General features: G+C 35.7%; 1 pseudogene; it reads left to right on the forward strand.

Moving 5' to 3' along the window:
• The first annotated feature begins 779 nt into the window (after positions 1 to 779).
• The window catches only part of LOC148832686 (uncharacterized), a 37180-nt pseudogene continuing 25410 nt past the window's right edge, over positions 780 to 12549 (forward strand).

Consider the following 12549-nt stretch of genomic DNA (forward strand, 5'->3'; position numbering starts at 1 on the left):
AAACTGTCTTTGAGAACACAGATGGAGAGATTAGAGTGGTCATGGCCGTCAGAGGTGAAATGAGAAACAATGGGCTTGGAGAGATCTTTAATCTTCACAGCCCTAACATGTTCTCTGAAGCGGTCTCCGAGTATCCTTCCTGTTTTGCCATTGTAGATGGCTGGGCATTTACTGCAAGAGATATAGTAAATGAGGTTTCTGGAGGTACAAGATGCCATCTGGGTGATCCAGAATTGTCCTGCGGGGCCTTGAATGAGTGTGGTGTTAGATGTGTACTTGCAGGTGATACAGCAAACTCTGTTGCAAGGGAAAGTGCCTGGTGTGGATGGTTGCTGAGGGCAGTCAAGGGAGCTGTGAATAAGAAGGTTCGCAGATTAGGTGATCGGTGATATGAGATGATGGGGCAGTCAGAAAAGAGGGCCCCAATGGAGGGATCATCCTGTAGGATGGAAAAGTTGTCATTAATAGTCCTGGGATAGGAAGTGTGTTGGGGTGGAAGGGAAGCACTTTCCTCCAAATCTTTTTCTAGATCTCTTCGTCATACCTTTTCTTCCTCCCTAGGCCACTTGCCCACTTCTCTCAATAAACCAGCATTCCGTCTCTTCACAGCTATCTGTTCCAAGATAAGGCTTTCTAACCACCTTCTATTCCTTTACAGATATCGTCGACATAATATCATCCCTAAAGGATTTTGCCTGAAATTCAATACCTTTTCTTTTGACTCTGATACCACCCAGAGTAACACTTAGAGACTTCTTAAACAATTCTCTAGGAAACTAATGCTCTCTACCATTTTCTCCCTCAAAAAACAGATTATCCTTACTGACAACAACATCAAAGAGGCTAAGGAATTTCTACGGCTGACAGCTCCACATCATCTTCCCTTAATAACTAACCTCATTAGATCTCTCAACTCTAAACTTTACCAGTTTCTCACTACAGAGAAGGACATAAAACTCAGTCATCTTCTACAGAAGAAAACCATCAACACCCCAAACATCTTCACCAATCCTAACCTTGTTGTCACTATACCTTCTGACTTTTTCCTTTTACAGGATGAGCGATCCCTCCTCAGCAAAGGCATCAGTTTTGTACCAGGTCCCAGGAAGCTGGACATCCCCCAGACCAACGTCGACCTTAACCGCTTTTACTGCAGGATCTGTCTCAGAGCACATTTTGCTGACGATTCCTCTTCACAGGCAGCTGACAACAATCCGGTTATTGATGTCATTAACAATATTAATCCTAAACAGAGCTGTTGGACTCCCCCCTCTAGCCGTTTTCCACCAGTCAATTATTTCATTAACCAATGCACCAATTAAGCTCCCAAGACACTCTCTATACCCAGTAAACACAGGTCCAATCTCACCCAAGGAGAAATTCAGGCGCTCCAGTCTCTCCGCAACAGAGATGATATTGTCATCAAACCAGCAAACAAAGGAGGCGCTGTTGTGACGTGGCGTAAGGACTTATATATCTTTGAAGCTTCTAGACAACTAACTGACACTTCTGCCTACCTCCCTCTCCAACAGGACCCTAACACTGACTACCAAAAGGAAGTGGTATCCACCATTTCCCTTCTTAACAGCAGTATCTCTTGCAGTAAATGCCCAGCCATCTACATTGGAGTAACAGGAAGGAAACTCGGAGACCGCTTCAGAGAACATGTTAGGGCTGTGAAGATTAAAGATCTCTCCAAGCCCATTGTTTCTCATTTCACCTCTGATGGCCATGACCACTCTAATCTCTCCATCTGTGTTCTCAAAGACGGTTTTCCGAACTCATACATCAGAATGACTACAGAAACCAAAATTATCCTGCAACTAGGATCACACCTCCCCCCTTCTCTTAACGACAGACTACTTTTCTTCTAAATTCTCTCTATTCATTGTAGGTTTCATTTCACACCTCTCTACACTTATCCTGTCTTCACGCCTCTTGATTGGCCTCTCTCTCTGTCCCCTGCTTTTGCCCCTCCCTCCTCCTCTCTCCCAGCTTTTATTCTCCCGCTACATTACCTTTGCTTACTGCCCTGTCTTTCTCACACCCGAAGAAGGCTCCAAGGCCGAAACATAGTGTTTTCTTTCTTCCTTTTACAGCATGGAATAAACCTATTACTTGTTCCTTTGGTGCCTACGCATGCTGACGCAACTACCCACCTGAACTATTTAAGAGAAGTAGAATTGTACAAAATAGAACTGAATCAGTAGAAAATAGATGCCAGCAGTTCAATATACTTTATTATAAGTACAGAATAAAATAATCTTAAGAGTAAGCAATTCAAAAACTAGAAAGCAGCCTTCCAAGGTGTTTAATAAATTAATAAATTTAAGAAAAGTACAGATAAAGAAAAATGTGTAATTAATTGCATGCAGGAGTAAAAAGATATTAAAAAGGCAAAGATAGACCACATTATTGCAATGGAATCTATAATACATTGTTTTTCAGGACTAAAACACCAGAAGTACAAAGGATAAGATAAATTGTCTGAGAGTTAATTTTTTTTTAATAGGATTTTCTTTAAACTAAAAGGGAAATGACTACTATATAAGATTCATATTTCACTTAGGTGTTTACCAAGTAAAAATCAGAAACATGTGTCAGGCTGAGAATAGTATGGAAGCTTATTAAAGCCATAGAGATAAAGAAAAGAGAAAATCAATGCATTTTAATGAGAAAATGACTGTGTTTATATGAGAAAATTATAACGTTTAAATGAAATAGTTAATTGAGTTTAAAAACATATTTCTGCAGCTTCTCATCAAGAATACCATATGTTTGAAAAGCGGTGTAATTTCTACTGGCGAAATGGCGAAAACACTACACATACAGTATGATTGCTGACATGGTGTTGTACTTCATGTATACAAAAGACAGAACACGTGATTTTTTTATCCAAAAAGAGGAGTGTGATGATATTCTACTGTTGTTAAAGTCAGTGCTACTTTGAACGAGACAATATTATTACATATATAATGCAATATATTCCTATATTAGTCAACGTTGTTCACAAATTAACTATTGCGTTTAAACATAATACTTTTTGTTGTATAAACACAATACTTTTCTCATATAAATGCAATACTATCTCATTTGCATGACGCTAATAAGCTTCCATAGGAAAGAGAAAATTCTGTATTAAATAACATTAGCATATTAGAGCCAAAAATGTTGTAGGTAAATAAACAAGTCTCCAGTGTCCGTATTGTACCAGTTATACTTAAGGAAACAAGTGATGTTATTCATTATTAATCATTCAATACACTTTCAACAGCTGCTCAAGACAGGGGTAATACCCATTTAGTGGAAAATTAGTAATGTAGCACTCATCAATAGGATAGGCAATGAACTTGAACTAATTTAGTATGCCATTCAATACATTTACAATAAATAATTAAGAACATGAATTAGAACACAATCATATTTATTATGTTTTGTGTGGACACATGGTCAGGATTGGATGTCTAAATGGGAAAAGAATGATATAGATGTTTTTAAACCATAAATATGCACAGTCCACCCAGTAAGAGGCAATGACCTTCTAACATATTTCATATGTAGGTCTTTCAACATTTGCTTAAAAGAAATGTAGTGACATACTAGAAAATTGTTAATGTTGTTCCCATCCATAAAAAGGTGAACAAAAGTAATGACTATACCGTATATGACTGAAATGTTTTATTCTATTACATGTAAGGTCATAGAATGATGATTAGAAGTAAACTAGGGAATCATCTGTAAGACAAAAGGAACCTAGAGTGTAGAAAAAATGAATTTAGAAAAAAGTAAGTCTTGCATAATTACATTTTTAGTAACAACAGTAATGGAACTATACAGATCAGAAAATATGCTACATATTCTTTTTAAGATTTTCTGAAGTTCGTTATAAGATTAAAATTATACGTAGTAGGCTGTCAATGTAGTACATGTTTGTGGATTAACAACAGATTAATGAATATAAAACAGAATGTACAGATAAAGAACAAATACCTTATCTGGGGTGATATAATAAGTGGAATACCAAAGTGGTCTGCATTAATACCATAGCTCTTCGTTAATCATTTTTTAATCATATAGATTAAAGTACAGTGAGAAAAATAGTCTTGTTAACAGATGATACAAAATAAGAGAATTAGCAAAAAACTACAGAAAGAAAAAATGAACAAAATTCTGATAGATCAAATTTAAATTAAAATTGTGCAGAGTTATTACATGCCAATAACAGATACATAAGCAGAGGATAGGAAATACTAAAGTTGAAGAAACTATCTACTGTATACAAAATATATGTTTATATTTACACACATCTTCATCTTCAATTTCATTTAGATGGCATGGGAAAAAATAATATAGAACCTAAAGAGTAAGTGTACTTTAAAGTGTGTATCAAGAAATATGATGTTGTGATGTCATAATGCACTAGTATGGCCCCATTTAAGAAAATTATGTACAGCTTTGGCAATCATTACAAGAAAGACATTGTTACTTTGGAATCAATACATTGAAGAGCTAGCAGATACATTGTTGGATTCAAAGAATGACACACTATGACAGACTCAAATATTTCTTTTTTTAGTCTCGATCAACTGAATACAGGGGCACTTTTTTCCACAAAAGATTTGTGAAAGTTCACCCAGCTACCCAGCTAAGCTACACAGCCAATGGCGTTGAAGCAGGCAGCAACATGTCAACATTTTGCTGGATTAGATCCTCAAATTCATTAACTATCCAATGAATGACCTTGATAAACTGAAAGGTCTCCTGTAGTTTATATTTAAATCTGCTATATGTCCTTACGAAGGATTCTTTAATTGTATATGAACAGAAATGCAATTTCTGGTTTATTTGAGCTGTATTCAAAGTCATAAATTAAGAAAGGGCCCTGCTATTTGTTTGTATTTCACAGAATTTCTTAATTACATTACAATAGTAAAACTGACACCTACAATGAAGAAAGATTTTTTTTAAAAGTCCTGCATTTACAAATGGACAAACAATACAATGTTATATATATATTTTTCTATCCATCCATTTTCTAACTGTTTTATCCAATACAGGGTTGCAGGGAAACCGGAATCTCAGCAAGCAATGGGTACAAGGCAGGATATACTCTGGACAGGATGCCAGTCCATTGCAGGACACACACCAGGGCCAATTTTCCCAGAAGTCTATTAACCTGCCAGTATGTGTTTGGACTGTTGGAGGAAACCAGAGCACCCAGAGGAAACCCAAGCAAACAAAGGGAGAACATACAATCCCCATGCAGAAAGCATCCCAGGAATTGAAGCCAGGGCCACAGCACTATTAAGCAGCAATGCTTACCACTGTCACCCTGTTAGTATTTGTTTAATATATTTAAATAATCACAGTCAGTCACTGTGACTTGAGCTTAACAGAAATGAACTCTAAAATGTTCAACAATTAATTTAAAGTGTTATAGTATTATTGCTTTTTCCAATTCTGAGTTCATAACTTGATATCATAACATTTGTGTTAGTGCTTAGTTAACAATATAAGAAAATTAGAATTATTTTTTAATGGCAACACAGTATGTCATTTTTCTGTCAGTGGAGAAGACAAATCACTCTGCAAAATAACACCAAAAAACATAGAGTGAAAAAGCAGCCAGTCAATTAATGAGCTGTAAAATGCACAGTAGCAGCCTATTATCACACTACCAGATAAAAAAAATGCATTGGATAAAATTTAACAAAGAACTCTGCATGGAGCCATGGTTCAGGGAATATCACACACTGAAGCACTGCTGTGAGATAAAAAAGAAGATGATCTCTTATCAGGCACACATAGCTAATACTTTTTCACTCCATGAACATTGCATAGTACATTTATTTGATACATATGTGATTCCTTTATTAATAATAATCTATTTTTCATTGTTTTTCACTCACTAATTGTTCTCCCCAGTGTTCCCCATGTCTTGGTTTCCTTTGGGTACTCCAGCTTACTCCCAAAGTCCTAAGACATAATTATAGGTTAATTAGACATTCTGGGAAAAAAAACTTTTAATGTGTATGTCTGTGTGTTTGTCCTGTGATGGACTGGCTGCCTATCCAGGGTGTATTCCGCCTTGTGCCTGCTGCTTGCTGGGACAGGCTCTGGCTCCCCCACAACCCTGATTTATATGAAGCAGTTAAAAAGTAAATGGATGGATGTGATTTCTAGAAAATTGTCAAGAAGCATGAAACTCGCTGGGGTTAGGGATGCAGCAGATAGTGACTTCCCCCTATTCTTTCTAAATGATGCACCTCTGTGAGAGCACTAAAACATTAGAAATACTGCAGAAGTATAGGAGTGGATAACAAAAAAAGCTTCTTTTCCCCTCAGTGGCAAAATGCAAAGTAAGTATTTTGAGGGGAAGGGGATAGGGAGTATGCAAGGCCTTTTAAAACTAAAAAGAAACATTTTTTTTATTCCAAGAAATTCCAAGAAACATTTCAACGAAAAAGATTGGATAGGCCTTCGATTGTCAGGGCAGTCTGCATTCCAATTATATTAATAAGCATATTACCATTTACTGCATAATTACACATGATTACAAGTAATTAACAGCTTGAATTTAATTTTGTCCAAATGGATGAAAAAACAGCTTAAAGCTATTTCAAAATCATACACTGTGTTATGCCAATTAGGATATTAAAATACTTTGAGCCCTTTTAAGTTTTCTTGTTTTAATTATGATGCATGCTTTTCATGTCTAATTTTCAGGATTTTATAATTTTTAGAATTTTTAAAGCCTTACTTTTTTCTTTATTCATCCATTCTTAACCAAAGAATTTAATTTGCTCAATGGACATCATTTTAAAATTAAGTTCATCAACTTGTTTCTTTCCTGTGTTTCAGAAAAAAAAATTCTTAACAATGATAGGATTGGGTTTCTTTCAGTTAAACGTTTGTGTTCTTTTATGCTTCTTCAGTGATTGAAAGTAGCATGAAAGTGTTCCAGATGCTTAACTGTGAGGGTCACTATTCTCATCACTGTGCACAGTTGTTTTTTCTTAGTCGTTAACTTGGTTGTCCTTAGTGAAATTATATACAGTATACATTCCTTTTTTTGGCTACCCTTCCAATTTTTGAATTGTTATTTAGGAACTAAAAGATTAGCATATCTCTTACTGAGACTTTTAACTCTCCACCTGAAATATGTTTATTCCCCATTGAAGAACATAAAACAAATACTCAATACTGCAGCAGAAGGGCATGTCACAACCTGAACTAACACTCATCAGTAAAGGCTCTGTGCCAGTCCTTTTAATGTACTATAGACATTGATTGAGAAATTTGTAAACACTGTTTGGAAAGTGTTTTGAGATTTACAAATAAAAGGGTAGTTTTGTGGTGATTATACCGCTTTCTTATAGTAAATTATGGCTTTATTGATGGATTTAGTTTCTATCATTAAAGAGGGGTGTGACTTTTCTGTTAAGAAATTTAATTTGTTGCAGTCATACTGCAAGTTATTATAATGAAAGTGATTACCACTGTGAAAGGTTTGGATGATAGCCAAATATGGTGTATCTCTCTATACAATATATTATATATAATGTGTATATAATATTATATATAATATATGACACTCAAAGAAGGCTCCACAGCCAAAACGTTGTGTTTTTTTCTTTCTTCTCTTTTCAGCATGGAATAAACCTATGACTTGTTCCTTATTATACAGTATATAATATATGTATAATGTGAATGTGCTCTATATATTATAGTATGCATAGATGTATTATAATATAATGATTTTAATAAATATTATAAAGTGTAACACCTCCTTTTCCTACTATAGAAATAGATTTAAGACCCAGGAGGGGGGACTGGGAAATATATAATTAAACTTATACTGCTTTCCTGGCTTAATTTGATGTAAAATGAATCTACTGTATGATAGGTGTTTAGGACATATCTTTACTACTCAGATTACTCTGGCACTTCATACTTAAATCATGTGTGCTCATATTCTTAAGAAAAATAATTTCCTTTTTCAGATCCACATGAAAAATATAAGAAGCAAGATATTTCACACTTGCTCCTACACAACAATTAGGTTCCATATACATAATACTGGTAAGTGCTCATTTTTCGTGCCAGGGCAATGCTTGAATCATTACATACACTTAGAACCCTATATAAGTAACTCTGAACAGTAAGCACAGTCCCTCTTGTCCTTACAGTCCCTACAAAACTTGAGATGTTGATCTATTAACTGTAATGAAAATAAATCTTGAAGAATAATTAAAGTAATCAACACATCACCTACTGGCTAATTATACAATACCCCCCATACCCATTAATGATAGAAAATTAGAGGTGTTTAAAAAAAGATATCATGCAGCAGGATTTAATCACAACAGACTGCTGTTCTGGTTGTCGGTGTGTCCCTGATGTTTTACTGTTGACAGCAGCAGACCTTGTAAATGTGTCAAATTAGACAGGCTCAATAAGTTAAAGACAGTTGCTGGTGGACCAAAAAATATGAATATAACAGGACACACTTCAGACAACAAAAAGTTGATGAAGCATTGAGTGCCCTTATCTTGATGGACATTTGTTTACATTTAATGGAATCATTACCACAGCAGGTAGCAGCTTAAATTCATTTGTAAACCAAAGCAGCCTGCAGCCCTCATACAGATGCAGCCATTCAAAGTGTGCGTCACAGACACGTACCGCAGGTGACGTCGCTCAGTATGACGCAAGATGACGCGTGGCACCGCAGTAAGTGATTGGTTGACCGACAGGGGCACTCGTGGTCCGTTGGTCTGTCGTAGAAAGACTTACAGTAAAAACGTCTTTGCTGTGCCCGTTGTAGATATTGAATTTACCAATGAAGGGAAATCTTAGTAGCTGAGCATAAAAAGAATAGGAGCATACTGTAACGCGTGTGAAGGCCATAAACGATATTAATTTTGGAACATAAACATACAGTATATAGCTGGTCTTGGTACTTTAAAGAAAAAAATACACACCAGTATTCCATTTCTCCCTAAACATTTTAAGCTTTGAAGTCTTTAACTAACGTGATACCGGAGTCAACAAGCATACTTTTAGAATTTGATTAAAAGGGAATATAATATGGAATCGCGTATCTAAGGAATTTAATAATGGTATTCGTGTGCTGCGACAGGGCTGTGTAGGGCTGTTTCGCCTGCCTGTTCATGCGAGCTGTGTTGTAGCCGACTGGTCTAGGTGCGTGCCTAGCAACTGGTAGGTTGTGTGTTCAAATCCAGCTGGTACCGGACTTTTCTTTTAACAAACATTTCTTCGAAAAAATAGAATAGCGATATTATGGACAATCAATTGACTTTTATATTTCAAAATATCGCAACATGATCGATATTTGCGATATTTTGAACATATCTTCCCTTCTGACAGCGGTTCCTCCTTCTATTGTGTGTGTGTGTGCAACAGAGTAAATTTTTATAGAGAAATGGAGGCTGGACAGTATGCGTTACAATATAAACATTTATATTGATTTAAATCGTGTTCTGATTTAAATCGCAAACGCGTGTTTAATTATGTGTTTTTTAATCATAATCAGGCTAATGCATTTCTACATTTTCTGTATGAACCAGCTTAGAGGTTCATACAGAAAGACAGCTTGTGTTTAAATTGAGTGTAAGGTAATTTATGCTTCTAAAGTCATGGTCAGCATTTATTATCGTACTGTGCTGTAAACTTTTTCTGTGCCTAGTCACATTATTTTATAGCGTTTTTATTGCGTTATTAAATCTGGTGGCGCTGTGTGTTACAGTAGTTTCGTGACTCCCATGTCACATGGTCTGTGATTGAATCCCATAGAACTATGACTTTATTTTTTAACAAACATTTCTTTGAAAAAAATGAAACGTTTCCCTTGGTCAGAGATTAAATAAAACCTCACTCGCACCAAACAAATTTATATTTCTAAATATCACAAAATACGTTCATTGTCTTCCAATCGAGTCGAGTTGACATTGGAAGCCTGCCACACCCGGACTCTTAAACCAACGCATTAGCACGTCAAAGCCCATCGAGGGTATTGAGCCAGTATTGGCTTTAGTATTCCCCCCCTCTCCCCTCAATTCAATTCAATTCAAGGTGTTTTATTTGCATGACAGATGGGTACAAGCAGTGTTGGGTATGTATATTGTAACGCTTACGGCAGACAGGCACTGTGTAAGAGCCGGCGCACCAGAGCAGCGCACCGAGGGAGCGTCTGCATTTCTAACTTAGTTTTTAAAATTAGTCAAGCAATATGAAGCATCCCCTTTTACTTTGTGCCTGAGCATAAAAAGAATAGGAGCATACTGCAACGCGTGTGAAGTCCATAAACGATATTAATTTTGGAACTTAAACATACAGTATATGGCTGGTATCGGTACTTTAAAGAAAACATACACACCAGTATTCCATTTCTCCCTAAACATTTTAAGCATCGAAGTCTTTAACTACCGCGATACCGGAGTCAACAAGCATACTTTTAGAATTTGATTAAAAGGGAATATAATATGGAATCGCGTATCTCAAGAAATTAATAACGATATAATTATATTCATGTTGCAAAAGAACTGCAACGGACATAAAAACTCCCTTGCTTTTAATAGAGCGTTCCATAATTTCTAACTACGAAAATGGCAGGTGAAAGGATTTGTAAACATATTTTGTTAAAGCAAGTCAGTTTTTTCCGCAACACACAAAAGACATTTTTCCAAGAAAGTTTAGCCTTTGTCACTAATGAAATCACTAAATAAAGACATAAATATAGAAATCTTAAGATTTGTTTTATTTAATGTTGGTAGCAGGATGAACTGTCAGAGTGTATATTTTGTCGCAGAGTTGCTGCAAGATGTTAACAGTGAAAAAGGTATTTAGAAATGAGTTATTTCAAGATGAAAATTTTCAGAATAATTGCAAATCTAGCAGGATAGAGAAAGCACAGAAAACTGGCAGTTAGATTGATCAGATTAGTATGAAAAGTCATTTAGCAAAGGGAATTAGAAGAGTGACAAACTAGTATACTTTAGATCTTTTTTTTCTGAACCAGGGACAATCTGATCATGTTTCCCTATAACAATAATAAAAAACTTTATTTGATATATCACCATTAAAGGTGGCATCTCAAAGCAATACAGTAGATGTAAAAACAGATAAAAGGACCACAGATTACAAAGTAAATGCATATAAGAAAGACAAGCAGGTAGAGGTGCTACCAAAATTAGAAAATGAAGCAGATACAGACACTAAGTCTTCTGAAAAGAAAGGTTCTGAGGTTAGATTTAAACTGGCCCTGGTGTGTGTGTGTGTTTGTGTCTGTCCTGTGATGGACTGGCGCTATGTCCAGGGTGTATTCTGCCTTGTGTCCGTCGCTTCATTCATGTGCATCCAACACACAGTTCAACGCTAGCAACTACACAAAATCTAAAATATGAGCTCTACTTGCCACTTACAGTACCAACAGTACCAGCTAACTTTAGTAGTGACATTTTCATGGATCTTTTTAACAATAAAATTTACAACATCAGACTTCAGACACAATTAAACAGGCCTCAAAAAAGTCTGGTACAAACATTTTCAGCATGGAATAAACCGTTACTTTAATGGTATAAACCTTAAATGGATTCATATTCTCAATAAGATTTGGTGCTCAGTAACATGACTTAGAAAATGACAGAAGACATACGTATCATGCTTATCCTTCTATTTTTCATAATCGTAAACTCCTTAAGGCAGTTACATTTTCTCTGTTCTGACCTGGAGTTACAGAGAAATTTAAATTCTAATAAGAGATTTGTAATGAGGAAAGTCATACCAATCACTCATACAGTACCAGGATTTGCAATTACAATACAAATACTTTCTTTCTGTATGTGTTTATTTTGCAGTTTGAGTCTATGGCATTCCTTTGGGGGTCTATACTCCAAGGCATGACTTTTTTATGTATAAACATCAGTATTTACTGCTATTAATTACTGTACGATTTATAGTTGAAATCTGAGCCTAGATATAAAGTTAGATATAAAGTTAAAATCTCGACAAAGCAATGTAGGAAATACAGAGAAAATAAATCCTTTCTGACATCTAAAATCAGTTTCGATCAAGGTCTCTAAAACGAACAAGAAAAAGAAGATTTTCGGAGGGCAATTACGCTGTGTTTATATAGAATAGGTGATTTATGAGCAATCTAATTTCTTGTTCGTTTAAAACAGTGAAATGTCAGCTGTAAAAGATCGCACCAGAAACAGCACTCTCTCTGCCTGTCATAGACGTTCAGGAAAGGCTGAATGAAGTCATGTCAAGTACAATAATTCGGAGATCAATAATACCAGTTGTAGGACAGTATATAAGGAGGATAAGGATTTTGAAGTTGACTCGAAATCTGATAGGTAACCAGTGCAAGGACTTGAAAACAGGTGTAATGCATCCCTGATAGGATTCTTGCTGTCATATTCTGAACATATTGAAGATTGCTCAGTGTGGATTTAATTTCCCCAGTGAACAGGATGTGCATTTATTAATTCTAGAAAAAAAGCCTTTCTTGATTTCTCTAGTTCT

The sequence above is a fragment of the Atractosteus spatula genome, chromosome 6, assembly GCF_055471065.1.
Source record: "Atractosteus spatula isolate fAtrSpa1 chromosome 6, fAtrSpa1.hap1, whole genome shotgun sequence".
Taxonomy (NCBI): domain Eukaryota; kingdom Metazoa; phylum Chordata; class Actinopteri; order Semionotiformes; family Lepisosteidae; genus Atractosteus; species Atractosteus spatula.